Raw genomic sequence first — 12,147 nt, forward strand, 5'->3', positions numbered from 1 at the left:
GTTCCTGCTAAAGATTGTGTGGTAGGGGTGTTTTGGAAGGTTTGATAGCACAGCGTCCAATAACAGCATCCCTCACATTGACAATCAGTCAGGGATGGGTCAAGTGATGCAGCTGGACATGGTATAGTATCTTCAAAAATGTCTTCAAAGCAAGCTCTTAAGACTGCAGCAGTGTGTGGACGAGCATTGTCCTGCTGGAATAGCGCACTGGAGTCTCCTAGTGTCCTAAATTTATTTTCATTGTTTCATGTTTTCTTACGTTCTCTTACTGAACTACTGTTGGTTGAGGGTCTCTCAGAGAGCTTCTTGAGCTCGATTGGCTCTGATTGGTTCTCAGACTCCTAGATTTTGTTCCACAGGAAGAAAGAAAGAAAGACAGCTGAACATCTTCCCTACATCTTTTACACATTTCTGGGAGAAAGGGGGCTTTTGGATGGATGGATGCATGGATGGATGGATGGATGGATAGATAGGTGGGTGGGTGGATGGATGTATGGATGGGTGGATGGATGGATAGGTGGGTGGGTGGATGGATGGATGGATGGATGGATGGATGGATAGGTGGGTGGGTGGGTGGATGGGTGGTTGGGTGGATGGATGGATGGATGGATGGATGGATGGATGGATGGATAGGTGGGTGGGTGGGTGGATGGATGGATGGATGGATGGATAGGTGGGTGGGTGGATGGATGGATGGATGGATGGATAGATTGATGGATGGATAGATGGATAGATGTTGATGTTGTTCTATTGGAAAGAAAGGAAGAAAGACAGCTGAACATCTTCCCTACATCTTTTACACATTTCTGGGGGGAAAGTGGATAGATAGATAGATGGATGGATGGATGGATCTGGTTCTGATTGGTTTTCAGGCTCCTAGATTTTGTTCCACAGGAAGAAAGGAAGAAAGACAGCTTAACATCTTCCCTACATCTATTACACATTATTGGGGGAAAGTAGATAGATAGATAGATAGATAGATAGATAGATAGATAGATAGATAGATAGATAGATAGATAGATAGATAGATAGATAGATAGATAGAGCTTGATTGGTTCTGATTGGTTCTCAGACTCCCAGATTTTGTTCCACAGGAAGAAAGGAAAAAAGACAGCTGAACATCTTCCCTACATCTATCACACTTCTGGGGGAAAGTGGGCTTTTGGAGGGATGGATGGATGGATTGATGGATAGATGATGGATGGATAGATGGGTGGCTGGAATGTAACTAACGATTCAAGGCAGGTTGTTGGTGGCTGTTATTTGGGCTTTAATTGCTTTAAAATTTTAATAAATACAAAAATCTTATGTAATCTGATTCTGTGAGACTCTAAACTGAGTGGGCAGATGTAGATTAGCATGGTAGTGTTTCTATACTTCTATACAGTCAGTTGTGTGTATTCTGTTCATTCAGGGATTAGATGTTGAAATCAACTTGCCCTAATTCACTAGAGTTTATGGGTTTGTGAAAGTGCTCACGAAGGCCCGTTAAACCTGCGCGAGCTTTACGCCAGGCGCCAACGTCGTAAACAGTGTAGCGAGTCTCAGACTTTATGAGGAAAATATGAAGCTGACAGAGAGAGAGGCTACATGTTTGTTGGGGTAGAAATGAGGTGAAGGCCATTGTTATCTTACTTTTATGTGTTCTTTCTTCATATCTTACACTGTACGGACAAAAGTATTGGGACACCTACTAAGAGAAGACCAAGGGCTCTATTGTACACCCTGCGAAAGGCTCGTTGTGATGCTCATTGCTATTTTACACCCCATCAACTCCCCCCCCGTCCCTTTTAGTGCCTTGCACCTGCGCTGTTAAAGTAGCGTCAGAGTTTAGGAATAAATCTAAACTGATGGTTTGGTGTCTGATGGGTCTGGAAAATGAGGTGTGTTCAGATATATATTTGGCGTGTTTCAAACTTGCCGGCAGGAAACACAGATGCGCCACTGACTGATTAAAACCCTGACAACAGTCAACAGTCAGCCGCTCAATCCTATCTCAGCTATGCTGAAGCAATGTGCGCATTGTGTGCCCTCAGCACATATAAATACTCAGCTTTTACCTCAACAATCCAGCTTTTACCTCAACAATAAACAGAATAAAGAAACAGCAGCCCTTAAATGAGCTGCTGGTGTATCTTCTAAGCCTGAAAGCGCAGGTCAGTATCCACTGCTAAGACGCACAAAAGCACTGCACTGTTAAGATACGAACGCGCCAAGGTGAAAACTCACCTGGCTCCTAAAGGAAATGACTCACTAACTGGTTTATTTCCACCATCATTCCATCATTTCCACCATCATGGCTGGCTTTATTCTCCTCTATATAGCCAACACCTGGCATTAGGCATGGTGCCAATAAGTTCATGTCTCTGCATCTGTTCCAGAAAGTACTGTTATTTTGGTAGTACTTCTGTACAGAGACTAGACAAGCTGTATGTGTGCATTTGCACATCTATATCAGCAGCAGGTGCCACTAAAAGAAGGTGCCATTCTTCAGAAGGGGTGTCCTGGTGTTGTCCAACAACGCTACCACAGTTTTAGCATGGCAGTACAGAACTGGCAGGGAGTGTGGGAGAGAGCCGGCAAGCATAGAAAACATAGCAAAGCATTTTACAAACTCTTTCACAGTGTTAGCATGGTAGCCACCAGCCTATTCCAGCACTGCTATAGCATCATTAGCACACTAGCTACCATCAATCTACCAACATCACTACTGAGGCATTAGCACATTGGCTGCTGCACATATCCACCATTAGAACATTGCAGATCATCCTTGGACTACATCACTACTCCAGCATTAGCACTTTTACTACCATCCTTGGTCTACATAACTACTACATTATTAGCACTCTTAGAAAAATAAACTAGCCTGTTTCATAAGCTTTTCATAACGAACTTTGCGGATAAGCCCCCAGAACAGTTACTCCCGTGCACAGAACCATTGTGCCTGGTGTCAAATTGTCACCATAAACTAACCAATAGAAATGCATTATTAAAAAAAAATACTAGAAATACAATTTAGACAGTTTTTTTCCTATATATTTCTGAAATAAACGGTTTTTACATGATACTGACAAAAGTCTGGCCTTTGTCAGTGTACAGTACATTAATAGAGACAGCTACTGCTACTGTATGAGAAGAGAGAAAGAGCGAGGGAGAGAGAGGGAGAGAGAGAGAGAGAGAGAGGGCGGGAAACGAGTGCAGCCTAGTTTGCCATTTTTTTGGCACCCGTTTCCGTGAGCTCTGTGTAGAAGGTGCCAGAAGCTCATCTCTGCCAACCTCTCTCCCTCTGATCCTTTCTTTCTCTCCCGCCTTTTCTCCTTTCACCCATTCTCTCCGTCTTTCTCGAGGGGCTCAACCCCGGCCTCACCCCCGCCGCCTCGACGCGCCCATGTCTTTCTGATGCAACAATTAATGCTTCTTAAGAATGAAGGAAAAAGCAACTATGTACACAGCTATCAAAGCAAGAAAACACATTTCCCTTTGTTTTCGGGTTCACAATGCTTTCATAGAAAACGTGAAACATTCATATGTGTAACATTCATCATTGTGTTGAATTTTATTGTGTTAATAGATAGCATTTTATAACACTTAAAAATTATAGCACTGAGTATTTGGCAACTGAAATTATTCGGCTCAAAATGGCAAAAAGCACGTTCAATATTCAGCTAAATAAAAAAAGTATCAAAAACTTTCTGCATACAAGATTACCTAAATACAATTACTTAATTTATACAATATTACTCAAATAATTTATGATACAAAATATATTATAATTGCTAAAATTTAAATATTTTAGTTAAAACACACATATTACACTGTCTCAACAAATTTATTTAGTATACTACAAATAATATATTACATGCTATCCATGTGTTGAGACCGTGAGACTTGTTCTGTTTACAAAACAAATCTTTAAGATTATGTAAATATTTGAATGTATGTTTTAACTAAACATTTAATTGCAGGAATTATATTGTAGTATTGTATAAATTAAGTAATTGTAATTAGGTAATATTGTATGCAGAAATGAAGTAAAGTTTACTAAAAGAAAGGATTGATTCAGTAAAAATAAATGAAGTAAAGTTTACTAAAGGAAAGGATTGATTCAGTAAAAATAAATGAAGTAAAGTTTACTAAAAGAAAGGATTGATTCAGTAAAAATAAATGAAGTAAAGTTTACTAAAAGAAAGGATTGATTCAGTAAAAATAAATGAAGTAAAGTTTACTAAAAGAAAGGATTGATTCAGTAAAAATAAATGAAGTAAAGTTTAATAAAAGAAAGGATTGATTCAGTAAAAATAAATGAAGTAAAGTTTACTAAAAGAAAGGACTGACTGAAGTTCAGTTCACTTATTTACTCTGTGTAACATTTAAGTTTTGAAACTGAGTTGAAGTTACTTACATTTGTCTGAAATTAAATTTACTTAAAAAAAGCAAATGCAGAAAGTTGCCAAACTTTTTTTAAGTACATTTTACGCGTCATTTTTCCAGTGCAGGCAGGGAGTTTGGAAGAGAGCATTAAGAGCAAGGTGAGCAAACAAACGGCAGGTTTAAGTTCATTTTTGCTCTACTCACATCAATAGAATTTATGTAATCAAGTGTTTACCTTATCACACTCATCACACTTATCACACTTCATGAGATATGAGATGAGGTAAGATTAGCTCAATACTTGGGGCTGTATACTCTTCTAGACAGTGTTTAGCATTGGGCATGGTGTACCATTGTATTGATGGAGAAAAAATATTAGTTTTGAAGATATATGGAAACATATGCAGGGAGAGAAGAGTGGTAAGGCATTTGCTGAAGCTGAGGTGAGTGTGTGTGTGTTTGTGTGTGTGTGTGTGTGTGTGTGTGTGTAGTCATAGACAACACTTTGTTAAGAAGAGCAGAAAAGCAGAGAGGGAATCAGTGCTAGCTGGTGTCTGTGTGAAGAAACGAACCGAGAAACGGATTTAGGCCACTAGAATCTGTGTGAAAAACACAGTGATGATAAAGAGGAGGAGTAGGAGGACGAGGAGGAGGGGGTGGAGGAGTAAAAGGAAGGATAGCATGTTAGGAAGCTAAAGTGTGTGTGTGTGTTTATTTCTGTAATATTAGTTTTAAGCGAAATCTTGGCTTTGCAGTAAATTACAGCCAATGAAAACCAAAAAATCAGTGTCTCAGAATAATTATTAGAATATTATATAAGACCAATTGGTACTTTTGGCAGTGTGGGCAGTGTGCCAAGTCCTGCTGAAAAATGAAATCCACATCTCCATGAAAGTTGTCAGTAGCAGAGGGAAGCATGAAGTGCTGTAATATTTTGACTTTAGACTGGATAATAAAACACAGTGGATCAACACCAGCAGATGACAGACATGACTCTTCATCCATCACTGATTGGTGGAAACTTCACACTAGACCTCGAGCAGTTTGGACTGTGTGTCTCTCCACTCTTCCTCCAGACTCTGATCCTTTAATTTCCAAATTAAATGTAAAATTTTATAATGATGATCAGTGATGGTTTGGAGAGACATGTCATCTGCTGCTGTTGATCCACTGTGTTTTATTATCAAGACTAAAGTCAGTGCAGTATTTTCCTGGAAAGTGGAGATGGGGATTTCATTTTCCAGCAGGATTTGGACTATGATCTATACATCTACACACCGACAGTGGGTATCAGTGAATGGATCAATGAGTACATGATGGTGGTAGATCCCAATGGAAGGAAAGGCTAAGGTATGCAATTATAAGCTGATTTAAGTCAAAAATCTTAAAGATCTCCGTTTAAATATATATGTAGCCGCAAATGTTCACCAACTTAAAACCTAATTTAATTTTATACTAATTGTTTGTTACAAACAAGCTGAAAATGCTGCTGAAGTTCATTCATCCGTCCTTCTTCCAAATCATTTACTGAATTTACACCCAGCCAAGGCGTCACTGGAGGAATTAGCGGCTAGTTTGCACCCAAGTCCCACTGGCACACACTTACACACACACACACACACACACTTCCTGATAAACTGGCACTATCATCTGGACTCTATAACACAGAGCGGGAATGCCATCATACGTTAACCTGGCAATCTGAGGCCTAGGCCTGGACTCCAGACGGAATGTCTGACACACACACACACACATATATTTTTGTACAGTATGCAATACACTGATATCCCAAAAGTAATACCACAGATGGACAGCTTGAGTTATAAGTTATGAGGTGATATCTTGTGATTAAGGTTCACACATTTCTTTGCGTGGCGCCATAGAAGAACGACTTTTGTTTCCATAAACAACCATGTTTATGTTTTAATATAAACTTCATGAATAGTAATCAGCAGTCAGGCATGTGGGTATATGGCGACGGCCATTCCAAAACCACGCCGACAACAAAAACAAGAAACTCAACCAAGCGAGCGCTTAGCGGCTCCGCCCCCACAACCCCATTCATTCTGAGCGATTGGCTTTGATTTAGGCTGGTGCCATGGCAACCGAGTGGTGTCCCAGTAAACCGCGCTTGGGCTGTATCCAAGGGGCAGTGTCGGTTGCCATTGGAGACGGCGGAGCTCGGCTGTTGACATGGCCGCCGTGCAAGAGAGTGGTAAATGGTGTTGGACAAGTGAGGGGTCCGAGCACAGGGTTCAATTACAGAGAGAGAGATGAAGAGTTTAGAGAAATATATGATGGGTTTAGAGAGAGAAATAGTGTAAAAGAGAAAGGTGGTGGACAGAGAGAGAGAGAGGTGTGGGCGAGACAGATTAACTAAACGAGTTGAGAGAGAGAGTGTAAAGGAAGGTATGAAAGAGAAATGGGGTTTGGAGAGAGATGGAGAGAGAGAAATAGAGAGAGTATAAAGAGAGGGATGGAGAGAGGGGAAGGATTTCAGTGTTGTGTGAGATCTATGCAGTATGGCGTTGCGCCCAGATTCTCCTCCTACACACGGAAGAGAGAGAGAGAGAGAGAGAGAGAGAGGGAGTACTGTAATCTGTACTGTATATATAATACTGTTATTTTCAGCAGAAATTCTTGTGAAATGAATATTCAGCCACATGCTCTGGATTGCGAGGGCCTGGTTCGGCTCAGTGAGTCTCACTTTCTTTAACCCTTATTTTACCTAATTTAAAAATGATTCCTTTAGTCAGGAGGGTCTTTTGTTGGAGAAACTGTCTCTACTATAATGAAAAAAATAAAATAAAATGTTTCTCTGGCGAGCTTTTGTTTACATGCCTCCCCTGTCTCTCTCTGTCGCACTTTATTTACTGCTCCTTCTCATTTTCCACCCGTTCTTGGACTCTCTATCTCCTTATAAGGCCGTTTTTTCCGGGCCATGTCCCAATTCACTAGCCGGGGCAGCGGTATTGTATTGAGCCGCGACCCTGACAGTCGGGTATTTTTTTTTTTTCCTTTCTTCTTGGGTTTACTTTTTTTGAGATCAACTGTTCTGCTACAGTTGGGTTCAACAACCCCCTGGGCTGGAGAGCTACTAGTCTGTAGCACTACATCCCACAATTACACTTCATTTTACAAAACAGAATTTTGGCTTGGAAAATATCTGGCCTGTGGCCAAACTTAATTGCCAACCCCTGCCCTAAACAATATATATATATATATATATTATTATTAATAACTAAAATGTGTTCTTTTGAACTAATAAAATATACCTTATTCTGCTTAAAATTTGTATAAACTTTTCTTGAACTTTAAAAACGCTTTTATTGTGGTAATTTCTGCCTCTGCAGTGCTGCAACCTCTCAGGATCAACTGTGCTATATATGGGCTTGGATGATGTTTCCGTGTACTTTGGTACCCAGACACATCACAATATGCAAATCAATCAATCAATAATACCGCCCCCCTGCTGACACTGTCCAACCATCTGCTTCTCTCTGCTATCAGAGGCACACTGCTCAGCCCAATCAGCTCTCCACTCAGCCCCGCCTCTAAACCCATACATCACCCACTGCAGAGAGTTTTATTCTATTGGCAGTACCTCTTTACAGGGACAAGCTGTGTGTGTCCATTTGTACATCTGTGTCAACAATTATAACAATTAAAAGTAGCTAAATGTCATGTTTATAACATTAGAATTGGTGTTCAAAGACATTTGACTATATAGTGTATGTATGTATATTAATGTAAACATAATTATTGGTCAAATTTCAGTATTAAAGGTGTATTAAACTTGACATTTACACACACACCCATACACACACACATAAGTGTGCATACACACACACATACACACATAAACGTGCATACACACACAGGTCACATCTGGCGCGGCTCATGTTTAAGACCTGTAAAATACACAGCCGCTTTTAGACTCAGTCTCTTTACCTTGGCATAAAGACATTATTACTCTATGTGTGTGTGTGTGTGTGTGTGTGTGTGTGAGTGTGTGTGTGTGTGTGTGTGTGTGCATGTGTGTGTAATGTTGTACTCTTTAATTTGAGACAAGTATTACACAGAGTCATCCTGCTAATAACCCTAAATTCACCTCTATTCCCTCCATCTCTCATTCTATTTCTCTCTCTTTCTGTATTTCTTTCTCTTTCACTCTCGTTTCCTTCTGTCAGTCTTTTCTCCATCTGCTTTTATTCTTTCTCTCTCTGTTCTTCTTTCTTTTTCTCTCCAGTCTGTCTATCTTTTTCTTACTCTGTCTCTCACACTTTTCTTTAATTCTCTTCCTCTCTTTGTTCTTCTATATCGATCTCACTTTTAGTGTATTTGTCATCCTCCTTGTTTTTTTTTTTCTCTCACTTATTCTCTTTTTTCTCTCTCTCCCTCTCACTAGTTCTTCTTTCACTTGTTTTCCATCCCTCACTCCCTATTTCTCCTTTCTTTCTTTCACGCTCTCCTGTATCTCTTTCATTCTCTCTCTTTATTTCACTCTGTTTCTTCTTTCTTTAACTTTTAACTCATCTCTTTCTTTCTTTGTCCCCTAGACTTCTTTCGCTCTTTTCTTCCTTCTTTAACTCTCTCTCTCTCTCTCTCTCTCTCTTTCTCTCTGTTTGTGGAAAGAACATGATTTATTTTCCTGCTCAGTGTCTGCCTAGTATTTGTGTTGGGTTTGATCTCACCGACTGACACACACACACACACACACACACACACACACACACACACACACACACACGCAGCCCTCCTGAATGCTGGGTTTATTTGTGTTTCTTTAAGTCTTTGGCGGACCATTCTGAACCTACAGAACCAAGCTGTACCTCACCATACCTCACTATATCTCATCATACCTCACCATACCCCACCGTACCTCACTATACCTCACTATACCTCACTATTCCTCACCGTACCTCACCATCCTTACACTGCTTACTCTACCTTTCCTTAAACCTTCTGATGTAAATGTGTGTAACTTTACTGCCAGTAGGAGTTTTACCCCTGTAACTGGTGATATGCTATACTGTGTTTTATCAGCACTGTACATCCAAATATCTGTGGACACCTCTTCTGATGAAGCTTTCAGCTACTTTAAGTTGCACCCACTGCACTAAAACATTCACAGCTTGTTTAGTCACACGGTGTAGAGATTCATGTCCAATTGGAGCAGAAAAAACATCCTACCTATTGCCAGGTGACACAGTGTTCTCCGGAATGATGGAGCTCCATCCAATAGTTTAGAATGGGAGGAGTCGGGGAGTTAGTGATGTTGTGACATTCTCCTGACCTCTCTTCACTTGTCGCTAAAAGCAATCAAATTCTCACAACAGTGTGACTTGTTGTAGCTCATTAGCTGCAGGTCGCTAGACTTTGCTCTTTAACTGTGACTGGTTAGTTATGTCTTGTTAGTTGTAGGTTGTTAGTCATTGCTTGTTAGTTTTGCCTCGTCAGCAGTGATGTCAGTAACGCGTTACTTAGTAACTTAGTAACTTTTTTTCAGTAACGAGTAATCTAACGCGCTACTATTTCCAATCCAGTAATCAGATTAAAGTTACTTTTTTAAGTCACTGTGCGTTACTCTCTCTCTCTCTCTCTCTCAACCTCATCTCCTCCACACACACACACACACACACACACCGCTCCCTTACCCATTCCCCCTCCGCTCTTCCCCAATCACACGCGTCTCGCTTTCTCCTGTCTCTCTCTCTCGCACTCGGCGTGTCTTTAGTTTCCGCCCGTTTTCGGCCGCGTCCCAATTCACTAGCCAGGGCAGCGGTCTGCCACAAATTTGATTGGCAGAGGAGAGCGTTTAAAGATTTTACACCACACGTGATTGGAAGTTCACTGTGGCGCAGAGCGCACATACCGTAAAGACAAGAAAAGTTCCTGTGCTTTAAATGAACACAATTAAATCCTTCTCAGTAGTTGGGCTTTCTTTATTTTATATATTTTTTTATAAAAACAAGTATTTATGTTTAGTAAAATCAAGAAAGACCATATTTTATTTTTTATTAAAAAATATTTATGTTAAGTTAATTTTTTTATTTTTATTAAAAAAAACGTATTTTTTTAGGAAATAGTTCAACTTAATAGAGATAAATTGTTGCTGTTAAAAATTCATTTTCCAATAAAGGGAGTATTGGCAAAACTGGTTATAATGTTTATGTTAATGCAGTGGGAGGTTGTGTGTCTGCAGCTGCTGAAAGTAACTTGTAAAGTAACTTAGTTACTTTTAAAATCAAGTAATCCATAAAGTAACTAAGTTACTTTTTAAAGGAGTAATCAGTAATCAGATTACTTTTTCAAAGTAACTATACCATCACTGCTCGTCAGTTATGACTCAGTAATAGTTGAGACTCGTTAGTTGTAGGTCATTTGTTGTGACTCATTAATTGCAACTCGTTAGTTGTAGGTTGTTAGTCATTGATTGTTGTTTGTGAATCGTTAGTTGTGACTCATTATTTGTGACTCGTTATTTATGTCTCATTAGTTGTGACTCATTAATTGTGACTCGTTATTTATGTCTCGTTAGTTGTGATTGTCAGTCATTGCTTGTTAGTTGTGGCTGGTTAGTTGTTGGTTATTAATTGTAACTCGTTATTTATGACTCAATAATTGTTTCTTGTTAGTTGTGACTCGTTAGTTGTAGGTTGTTATTCCTGACTCGTTAGTTGTAGGTTGTTATTCCTGACTCGTTAGTTGTGGCTTATTAGTTGTAGCTCGTTAGTCATTGTTTCTTGTGATTCATTAGTTTTGCCTCGAAAGTTGTAGTTTGTTGTGACTCATTAGCTGTGGCTTGTTAGTTGTAGGTTTTTAGTTGTGGCTCATAATTGTAGGTTGGTAGTTGTGACTTGTTAATAAAGACTCAGTAATTGTATCTCATTAGCTGTGGCTCATTAGTTGTAGATTGTTAGTTGTGATTCGTTAATAAAGACTCAGTAATTGTTTCTCGTTAGCTGTGGCTCGTTAGTTGTAGGTTTTTAGTTGTGGCTCATTAGTAAAGACTCAGTAATTGTTTCTCATTGGCTGTGGCTTGTTGGTTGCTAGTTGTAGCTTGTTAGTTGCAGCTCGTTAGTTGTAGCTCGTTAGCTTTGGCTCGGTCAGTGTATTCCTCCCTAGTGTTTGGGAACAGGTGAGCAAGTCAGACTGATATATTCATTTGTTAACATCAGATCTAATTAATTAATGAAATAATTTCCTCTCATTATTTCTCTGAATATGATTTAATGATGTCATTTCCAGGCAGCCTGTAGAAGGTTTACAGTACAGACCACTGACCTACACCCACCTTGTGGGCTTTGGCAGTCGTTACCGTCCGCCCGCCAACGCAAACCCACACACACACAGGCCTTTCAGTGAAGCGGCACAGGTTTTCCCAGCATGCCACAGTTGGAGAGGAAGTGGTCATGTCACCTGGCTTGTTGCTTGGCAACACCTGCTGCCAGAACGTCCTGCTGATCAGGCTGCGGACTCGTTTACAGAAGAGCAAATAGCTGCTGAACACTGAGCTGTTACTGCTGGAGTAATGGATCTGATTGATGCTTCATAGAAAAAGACAGAAAAAAAAATATTATATATATTATATACTATATATTAGTATGTTTGAGTTGGAGATGAACGGCCTTACTTCCAGATTCACTCAAGAGATTCAAGAAAATACAGCTCTACTGGTACAAGTTGCAACATATAGGAAACTTTGTAGTTCTAGAGTTGTAGTTCAGACCGCCCTGCTTAGGACAGGCATGATAACAATAGTTTATGGATGAT

General features: G+C 39.8%; 1 protein-coding gene and 1 long non-coding RNA gene across 9 annotated transcripts in view; both read left to right on the forward strand.

Moving 5' to 3' along the window:
• nfixa (nuclear factor I/Xa) overlaps window positions 1–12,147 on the forward strand; it is a 189,875-nt gene that overhangs the window by 97,445 nt on the left and 80,283 nt on the right. The gene's annotated exons all lie outside the window — the stretch shown is intronic.
• On the forward strand, window positions 690–6,331 carry LOC125785595 (uncharacterized). Its single transcript, XR_007427945.1, has 2 exons — window positions 690–956; window positions 993–6,331. It is a non-coding gene; the product is annotated as an uncharacterized LOC125785595 (long non-coding RNA).

The sequence above is a fragment of the Astyanax mexicanus genome, chromosome 21 (assembly GCF_023375975.1).
Source record: "Astyanax mexicanus isolate ESR-SI-001 chromosome 21, AstMex3_surface, whole genome shotgun sequence".
NCBI lineage: Eukaryota > Metazoa > Chordata > Actinopteri > Characiformes > Acestrorhamphidae > Astyanax > Astyanax mexicanus.